Source organism: Camponotus vicinus, unplaced genomic scaffold, assembly GCF_025532165.1.
Source record: "Camponotus vicinus isolate PSW18456_S1 unplaced genomic scaffold, iyCamVici1.0 SCAF_4, whole genome shotgun sequence".
NCBI lineage: Eukaryota > Metazoa > Arthropoda > Insecta > Hymenoptera > Formicidae > Camponotus > Camponotus vicinus.
In genome coordinates, this window is record NW_028141976.1 from 2,052,940 (window position 1) to 2,064,435 (window position 11,496).

The window sequence follows — 11,496 nt, forward strand, 5'->3', positions numbered from 1 at the left end:
GAAAAATAAGCAAGATAGAGAAAAATGTTTTAGACAAAAGTTGTATGGTTTCGAGGGGGCCATAAGATGGTATCATTGGTTTGACCTTGAAGAGTCATTTGAAGGTCACGTGAAGGTCACTTCAATTTTTTTAAATGGAACATCCTATATATTTTTGTACATTCTTGTAGCTCATCTCGAGAGCTTTCCAAAACACTATAATTAAGTACCTTTCCGTTAAGTACTTTTTGAGTTATGATGCTTGAAATAATTTCTTAATTTTACATAAACCGTAAAATATCTTGTAAAATATTCATTTTTCGATTACCTTACCTTAATAGTTTTATGTACAAAATAATGAGAGGAATCAATTGGTGTAAAGAAAACACATAGTTGTTTCGAAGAAAAAATATGGAATTGTTAATTGCAAATTACATATTTTTTCTTCGAAACAACTATGTGTTTTCTTTACACCAATTGATTCCTCTCATTATTTTGTACATAAAACTATTAAGGTAAGGTAATCGAAAAATGAATATTTTACAAGATATTTTACGGTTTATGTAAAATTAAGAAATTATTTCAAGCATCATAACTCAAAAAGTACTTAACGAAAATGTACTTAATTATAGTGTTTTGGAAAGCTCTCGAGATGAGCTAAAAGAATGTATAAAAATATATAGGATGTTCCATTTAAAAAAATTGAAGTGACCTTCACGTGACCTTCAAATGACTCTTCAAGGTCAAACCAATGATACCATCTTATGGCCCCCTCGAAACCATACAACTTTTGTCTAAAACATTTTTCTCTATCTTGCTTATTTTTCGAGTTATTTGGCTGCCTAAGTTAAAATGGGTCACCCTGTATATACAGGGTGACCCATTTTAACTTAGGCAGCCAAATAACTCGAAAAATAAGCACACTACGAAAAAATGTTTAGAATCAAAATTTTGTCATTTCGAGGGGGACGTACAATGACGTTAAAATGAGCCCCCCCACCCCTCCCCCTGGGCGGTGAGGGGGGGCAAGTTTGAAATCTTAAATGGGAACCCCTATTTTTTATTGCATATTCGGAATCTTTGGCTAAAAACACATACAATTTGTCTGAAACATTTTTCTCGATTCATGATAGATGGCGCTGTAATCGACGAAATTCAATTTCTTCGATTTCTCTTACTGAGAACCCATGCTTACGATTCTGCAATAAATTAACAATAAAAATACCACGTTTTCATTGTTAATACTCGAAATTAGTCTTAAAACAAACTTCTCATTATTTTTTATTACTCATTAATTACTTCTCAAGAAACTGCTTTTAGCGTAACCTGCCCTTTAGGCAACTTGAATGGTCCAAAGTACCGAGACATTTTGGACTTTCCATCTGATGGAGTTCCTCTAAGTATCCCTCCAAAATTTTGTCCATTTAGTGCCAAAGTCACAAGTGTTTATGTATTTTTTTAACATTTGTACTCTGATAAAATTCTAGTAAAATGGCAAATTATACGCCTACAGAAGTAGTCGATATTCTTATAACCTTTGGCGAATGTGGTAGAAATTACAGACTTACTGCCCGTACTTATGCGGAGCGATTCCCAAATCGCCGCCATCCTACTGATCAACAAATTATAAACATTGAAAGGAGATCTCGTAATAATCCACTTCATCGCGAAAGGCGAAGGAATAGACTTCATAATAATAATGACCCTAGATTGCTCGCAGTTTTGGCTATGGTTCATCAAAATCCCCATATTAGTACCCGTCAAATAGAACGAGAACTGGGAATCCCTCAAACTACGGCACATAGATTGTTACGATCAGTCAATTACCATCCGTATCATATTACTCTGGTACAGGAATTAAGTGAGGCCGACTACGTACTCAGAGTACAATTTTGTAGATGGGCTCTTGAGATGTTAGATCAGAATCCAGATTTTTTTAGTAATGTTTGTTTCAGTGATGAAGCAACATTCATCAGCAATGGTAGTCTCAATAGGCATAATTGCCACTATTGGTCACCAGAAAATCCACATTGGTATCGTGAGGTGCTTAATCAACATCGTTGGAGTTTATATGTATGGGTAGGCATTTGCAATGGCCAAGTCATTGGACCTCATTTTTTTGAACGTCCAATTAATAGTCCAATGTATTTAGAATTCCTCGAAAATGATTTGCCAGCATACCTAGAGAATGTTCCCCTTGCAGTTAGACTAAATTTATGGTATCAACAAGATGGTGCTCCTGCTCATTATGCTCGTATTGTACGGATGTTTTTGAATCAAAGGTTCCCAAATCGGTGGATAGGGCGGGGTGGACCAGTTCTGTGGCCTCCGAGATCACCGGATTTGAACCCCCTTGATTTCTTTTTATGGGGATACGTTAAAGATGCAGTGTATAGTAAAGCTCCAACGACAAGATTGAATATGATGGAAAGAATAAGAAGAGCTTGTGAAGCTATAACTCCTTTAATGCTAGAAAATGTACAACGTAACTTTCGCTGTCGATTACTGTTATCCTTAGAAAATAATGGTGCACACTTTGAGCATCTCCTCCATGCGGAGAGAGCTGATAACAATGCAATCTTGCCTTAACTGGTTGGGTCACCACACGACCTTGCCTTCCCTGGCTGGGTCACTACTTGACCTTGCCTTAACTGGTTGGGTCACCACACGACCTTGCCTTCACTGGCTGGATCACCACACGACCTTGCCTTCACTGGCTGGGTTACCACACGTTCAAGCACCCCGAATTGTGAGAGGCGAGGGGACTCACGTTAATCAAGCACCCCGAAGGGAACAGAAAACTGCTACGTCCACGACGTTGTTCCTGGGTTACGCTAAAAGCAGTTTCTTGAGAAATAATTAATGAGTAATAAAAAATAATGAGAAGTTTGTTTTAAGACTAATTTCGAGTATTAACAATGAAAACGTGGTATTTTTATTGTTAATTTATTGCAGAATCGTAAGCATGGGTTCTCAGTAAGAGAAATCGAAGAAATTGAATTTCGTCGATTACAGCGCCATCTATCATGAATCGAGAAAAATGTTTCAGACAAATTGTATGTGTTTTTAGCCAAAGATTCCGAATATGCAATAAAAAATAGGGGTTCCCATTTAAGATTTCAAACTTGCCCCCCCTCACCGCCCAGGGGGAGGGGTGGGGGGGCTCATTTTAACGTCATTGTACGTCCCCCTCGAAATGACAAAATTTTGATTCTAAACATTTTTTCGTAGTGTGCTTATTTTTCGAGTTATTTGGCTGCCTAAGTTAAAATGGGTCACCCTGTATATATATATATATACATATACATATACATATACATGTATATTTACTGTATAGTTTATTATTACACAGATAATACAACAGCACATGTATGCATTAAATGCACAGAATACCAACATTAAATATGAAACAACTCGTAAGTTTTTATCTATATTTTATTTGTATGTTTTTTATTGTTCTATTATGATTCAAGATTCTTAAATTGTGAAAATAACTTTTTTTCATAAACACAATATTAATAAAATGTTTGTTTCAATTGTTAAAACACTATTAAAATGCCTAATTTTGATCATTGCTAAAGATATTTTTCTTTTTCTAAATTTATTTTCAATATTAATTCTCAAAGTGACACATTTAATTCTACTATTATAAGATTTAGACACTAATTAACATATATACACACACACAAAATTTTACATTTTATTTTCTATACGATATAGATAAGACACTTCTACATATTTTATTAGAAATATCTCATAAAGATAAGTACCCGCAAGAGATGATACATGATAATCTAATTACAATGATATTAGCGGTATGTAAAATATTTCTATATAATTTCTACGTTAATTATATTTGTTTATAAATAAACATAATTTATTATATTAAATATAAAAAGGCGAAGAAGAATAAGACTAATAAGAATCGAGCTTATCAAAATAAACGTACTTATTTGTGTTGAAATTCTCTTTAATAATAATGTTTCGGTTATTTGTGAATTATCTTCAGCATACAAAAATAAATAATATATTGTTACAATATAATTAATATTATTTAACTTTACTCCAACTAATTTTGTCATATGGCCTACCAGCAATTCCAAGGCATTTTTGTGATATCTTTAGTGAACATTAAGAAATGTTATTCTATCAAATAAAAAAATTCTACCTAACTATCGTCACTACTGTTCTCAGTATTATAAATAATTTTCATTATAATCGACTGAAAAATAAATATCATAAATAATTTCATTATAAAATGTATGTCGTCGTAACGGCGCTTATGGCGTGTAAAAGATTAATATAAATAAGAAACAGAAAGTGAATTGATTACAGTGTTGATAACATGAATCGCCTTATATCTCTTTTAACATATCATATATATGTTCTATACCATATATATGTTCTATGTGTCTTTTTTCGGACATTTTAAAGATATAATGTGATCAGAATATAATTTTATTTTATACATACGAACAAATTGCGTTCCTTCAAATACTTAAATTAAATATGGTGTGTAGAATTTCAGATATAGATTGTGTTGTATTAACCAGCAATCGGGCAGATTACTAAAAACACGCAATTAATAGCATCATAATAATAATAATAAAAGTAATTTGCAATTCTGTCGAATTATGAATATCATACATTAATGAATCACGAGTTTTAATAGAATAATGAGATTGAAGTCATTCGAATGTTTTTTTTTAAATAAGAGATTAATAATATAAATGTTATTTACGAAACGTCAGAAAAATAGTTTCAACAGACACAAGATATCAAATGTCTTCGTCATGAATATGTAACGATTATTGAAAATTTGCCGAAAGTTTAAATTGAAAATTCAAATGTTTTGCATTCTATGTCCACACATATTTATTTTTCCCTCCTCTTCGTATGCAATTTAGTGGTTCATCTTGGTTTGTTTATATCTAATTCTTTGTCAACATGTTATTTACCTCTATATGCTGAAGATGGCCCAAAGAAAGAATCGAAACTATTATTAAACCAAAATTATTATTAAAGAAAATTTTTATATAATATAAGTGCATTTATTTACTGTGTTCGGATCTTGTTAGCGTTTTTTCTTGCCGATTTTTTATACTTTTCTATTCAGTATATTAAAGCCTTTTTTGTTTTAACTTGTTTATTATATTAATCAACAAATGAAATTTTTATCTTTTAGGCTTTCGACACAACAGCTGTTACGATAGATTTTGCAATCTTTATGTTAGCAAATTTTCCACCGATACAAGTACATATTTATTAAATTTATTCACAGCAATTTACTCATAATAAAACGAAATGTGCAAATGATAGTCTGGTAAGCAGCTCGGCAAGAAAACAGAAATTGATTATAATGTAATTGTAATCTGTACGAGCAACCTCAAAGTTCATGAACATGCATTGTTACATGTAGGAGAGAAGTAGTGGCCAAATTTTATACTCTGATTCATGCCAGCTCTTGCAAAAATTCGCCAACTATATGCATTGCGGATTTCGAATAATTGTCACATCAGTTTTTTATTGCTGAAACGCCGACCAGTAGATGAAAATCAAACGCTTACTTCTCTTCTCCATGTAACAATACATACTTATGATTTCGAGGTTTTACGTATAGATCAAATAATTATAATTATTATCTTTATTATCGAACTGCTCTCGTACGATTCTCTAGGGTGAATATATTTTTAAACAATAATCAAGAAAACTCTTTTTTAATAAATTTAATTATATTCACTCAAATCATAACGTATTCAAAATCTTTTTTTAATATATTATTATATGCATTATGAAGTAATTTCTACTACTGAGGTTAGTAGAATCATATATATTATTGCAAATATTTATTATGAATAAATATGTAGCTGTAGCGTTGTTCAAATTGTAACTTAAATTTAGTTTGTATAAACATTTTTTCTTTTTTTCAAAATAACTACACTTATAACAAACGAGCAAACAAAAAAGTATGTCATATACGAAACTTATTACAAATTGGTTTAAATAAGAATTTTGTGTGTAATGTTTTAATTAAATTAAGAACTTTAACGAAGATATACATGAATGTGTACATTGATCTTTATCATTATTATAATATCAGAATACGAATCCGTAAATGTAATTAATAAAATTAAATTGTCTCTTATAATTTATACATATTGCATATACTTATAATTTATATAATTTATACATATTGCATATATTTATATAATTAAATGTATATCTTATTAATTTTATATATTAGGAAAAAGTATATAAAGAATTATGGCAAATTTACGAGACGAAAACTCCAAAATCTGCCCCAATTAAATACGAAGATTTACAACATATGGATTACTTAGATCGTGTCATTAAAGAAACTATGAGATTATTTCCTGCTGTTCCTTTAATTGGGCGATATCTAACAGAGGATTTAAAAATGGGTTTATTTCTAAATATAATTATCTTCTTATTTTGTGTGTGTGTATGTGTGTGTATGTGTGTGTGTGTGTGTGTTGTTATGATATGCACAATTATTATTATATATTACTTAAACGCGAAAAATAGTTTTTAAAGGATAACTACGAATATATATATTTGTAATAACATATACAGGGTGAGTTTTAATGGTTGTGTCAATCTTTTTATCATGCGGGAGATTACCGATCGCAATTTTAATAAATTGATCGATACATAGATGTCAGTTAATTGGATCGACCGTATCGAAGGCCGAAATATAATGTATACAATTAAAGCAAGTTAAAAGCTGAAATTATGTAGTATGGATTTATTATTATTGTTAAAGCTACGCACTTATTATTATTATTATTATTATTGCTATTATTATTAAATATATATATTATTATATTTATTATTATTATTACTATTATTATTATTATCATTATTATTATTATTATTATTATTATTATTATTAAAGCTACGTATACATATTTAATATATTAAAGCAGTAAGAATACATATTTAAAAATTCAGTTCAAATTTAACACTTTAACGTTTTATGTAAAACTTTATTTCAAATTCCGCATTTATTTTTATGATAAAAATTTTTATTATTGTTATACGCTAAAACTATGTAGTATTTCTGCCTTCTTGAAATAAAATCACGCAATTGTTCCACAAGAAATACATTCTTATGAAACAATTGCGTAATTTTATTTTAAAAAGGAAGAAAATTTTTTGCTGCATATTTTTAGCATATAAAACAATAAAAATTTATTATAAAAATAAATGCGGAATTTGAAATAAAGTTTTACATAAAACGTTGAAGTGTTAAATCTGAATTGAATTTTTAAATATGTATTTCTTCCGCTTTAATATATCGAATATGTATAATAATAAATCCCTAATTTGATCACAGTAAAATAATAATAATAATAATGATAATAATAATAGTAATAATAATAATAAATATAATAATATATATATTTAATAATAATAGCAATAATAATAATAATAATAATAAGTGCGTAGCTTTAACAATAATAATAAATCCACACTACATAATTTCAGCTTTTAACTTGCTTTAATTGTACACATTATATTTCGGCCTTCGATACGGTCGATTCAATTAACTGACATCTATGTATCAATCAATTTATTAAAATTGCGATCGGTAATCTCCCGTATGATAAAAAGATTGACACAACCATTAAAACTCACCCTGTATGTATATACAGGGTGTCCCAGACCACCCGTACACCTCTTTTAAAATGAAAATAAATGGCTTTTATCAAAAATCGCGAACAATTTTTAGGTAAATCGGTTACGCTCTATCAAATGTTGATATTTTCAACTTTTAATTCCGACTGGAAATACGCCATCGGGATTGGAAGTTGAATTTTTTTAGGGGAACGTGGTACTTTTTATTACAGATTCGAATTGTACGTGAAAAAATAAGAAACTTTTGTATCAAACATTTTTTCTGAAAGTACCTCTGTCAATCTTAAAATTGACCTTAAAAGTAACTGTGATGAAATAATGAACTTCAAGTGTTTCTGTGGCGCAACTAATGACAAGGATGTGTGTGTGCTTGAATGTATGGTATCTTATGAACGTTCGCACACACGTTTTTAAGTGAGTGAGGTGTATGTTCAAACAAAATATTCAAAGTGAGCACAGGAACATTTTTAAGAAAAAATATGTAATTTGCAATTAACAATTCCATATTTTTTTTTAAAAACAACTATGTGTTTTCTTTACACCAACTGATTCCTCTCATTATTTTGTACATAAAAGTATTAAGGTAAGATAATCGAAAAATGAATATTTTACAAGATATTTTACGGTTTATGTAAAATTAAGAAATTATTTCAAGCCTCATAACTCGAAAAGTACTCAATGAAGAAATACTTTATTATAGTGTTTTGGAATTTGGTAATTAGCAATTAATAATTACATTTTTTTTTTCGAAACAATTATGTGTTTTCTTTACACCAATCGATTCCTCTCATTATTTTATACATAAAAGTATTAAGGTAAGATAATCGAAAAATGAATATTTTACTAGATATTTTATGGTTTATGTAAAATTAAGAAATTATTTCAAGCCTTATAACTCGAAAAGTACTTGATGAAAAAATACTTTATTATAGTGTTTTGAAAAGCTCTCGACATAAGCTATAAGAATATGCAATAAAAATAGGTGGTTCCATTTAAGAAATTAAAGGTGTCCTTGACCTCACCTTAACGATGCCATCCAAGGTCAAACCAATGACACCATCTTATGTTCCCCTCAAAACCATACAATTTTTGTTGAAAACGTTTTTCTCTAAAATGCTTAGTTTTTGAAAGAAAAGGGGTGTACGGGTGGTCTAGGACACCCTGTATATATATATATTGTATAATACACAAAAATCAATAAAAATAAGAAAATATAATATAATACATAAAAATAATTTTAAAAAGCATTAATACTAAAAATATTGATAGAAATTTAATTAATAATAATTTTAAATTTATCATCATTGCTGTCAAGGTGTAATAAAAATAAAAATATATAAAAACATATTATATAAGAACGCAAAGTAATAAGTATATATAAGTATGTTACAAAATATTGTTTAAAATTATGTTATTATTATGTTAAATTATGTAAATTGTAGTTATAGAAGTAATTTTATCATATGTAAATTATAATTATATAAATAACTTTAAATTTTATTTTACTAAAAATATCTTACCAGGAACTGTGGCTAATCCTTTCCCTAATACTGGTTCAAAAAGTTTATACATTATACTTTTATCCATACTGTTATGCAAGATTACCTACAAAAGTTGTGTTATGTCAAGTACTTTTAAATGTATATCTGTTTGTGTTTAGATATTTAACATATTATATTGAGATAAAATTAACTGTAGAAAATTATTTTGATTAGATCAGTGATGAGTTATTATAAAGATATATAAAAGTATTATTTATTTGAAATAGACAACAGATTCCCTATATATAGATTTAAATTATTCATGAATATATAATGAAATAAACAAACGCTACCCAGACAGCACAAAAAGGCCAAAAGATGTCTTAAAGGCGTCTAGACGTCTTTAAGTCGTTTTATAGATGTCTTTTGGACATGTGTGCTGTCTGGGTATCTTTTTACCTGCATTTGGTCTGGTTCATATATACCAATTATTAATTTGTTGCCTAGCCAAAATTTGAATGGAGATGAGTAATATTCCGTCCATTTAATAAAAACATTCAAAAATTCTAAAAAATATTTTATGATTTATTATGTAAGATAATTTATTATCAACGTCTTATTACTTTGAATTAATGCAATGTTGGTGATAATTAATTTTTGAATAAATATCTCTTTATTATTACCTTCAGAATTCTGACGAGGAAAATAATGGGCACTTCCAATAAATGGAATTATCTTGGTTAAAACCAAGTAAAATTTATAATCTCAATTCGAGATTCTTATAATACCCCTCTTACCCCCCAAAGAAGTTATAGGCGAGAAAAATAACAGGCCGAAAGTCGCTGAATCGGGAATCGAACCCAAATCTTTCGCTTGCCGGGCGACTGCTCTTACCACTGAGCTATTCAGATAATTCCGTGCCCTGTGCACAAATATTAGTTTCACAGAAAAATTAATTTTCTGTGAAACTGTCGCACGATTATCCGCGTTTGGCTCTTATACGCTTTTGATATCTTAATATTTATATAATTGAATATCTGTCATATTATTTTACTACAAGATTTATTTCTTTCTATTAAAAATCATTCTTCCGTCATCTAGAGATCTTTATATCGACAAAGCGTTCGTGAGCTTTCAATTTTCCCGATTTTCTGACATCAAAATTACTTCATACTTTTATTTCACCGTGTCCGACTCTTTGCATTTTTATTGTTTCGCAAAAGTTGGAAATTTCGCATCGCAAGCAATATTTTATATTGGCCTAAGAGTCAAACCGAAAAAAAAAACTTTAAAATATTGTTTTGTGTAATGAGGAGCATGCATTTTTAATGGCTTGTCCACTTATTTTTCAAATACATTAAATATTGCGAAAAATGGAAGGAACGAAATAAATGGAAATAGAACCACGAATAGGCTGATTTAATCGAAATTTTAAAGAATGGAAATTAGATTGAGAGGTCATCGGGTTTTTTATTTTCTTATAATTTATATGATTTAAAAACTGCAAAATATTATTAAATATAATTAATTATTAATTGAAGAATTACATTTCTTGCATTGTCAAAATTATCATGTATTATATATAAAACGTAGTTTCATACATTGATCTTGATAACGTAATGAAAACTTTCTCATATCCTTCCTTGAGGAATAATTCATAATTCAAATGTTCAAATAAAACATAAAGTATGAGACTTTTATAAAACAACAATCTATCTATGGTTTATATTTTAGTTGAATGTATTGAATCATGTTTCAAGTTTCATCATATGTTTCAGTCGAAGAGCACATACTTTCGAATAATTAATCTTTTATTCTCTTATCAGAATACATAATTTATTAAAAACTTTTAATTTTTATAAAAAACTCATAATTTACTGAAAAGTTATGAAGATGTTGGATTTTTTGCATGCTACAACATTTTATTCATCATCTTATGACTTTGTCACAACAAAATTTTTTATTTTCTCAAAAATACGTAGGGTTTTTGATGTCGCTGATTCTAATTCTGAACATAGATTTATGAAATTTCAAGCCTAAGAGCAGTAATGATAACATGAATAAATATAAACGTATAGACTTATGCAGAGAACTTTCTTTTAACATTATCGAGAACTAATCCACTTACGTGGATGTAGAAAGCTCCTTTTTTACTTTTGAATCTTTTTCGTTGGTTTTCTAATTTTTTACTTCTATTGTATTAATTTAATATTTATGAAATACCACTAACTTATCAACTCAAGAGTCGCAAAAGTGGCTTTCCCAGCTTTGTAGCTGCATAAGTGCATCTATTTGTATTTGTAGCACTAATAATAAATTATCATCTATTACCATTTAATGTCATCAAAAAGAATTTTTCTTGTTCGTTTAGTTCCAG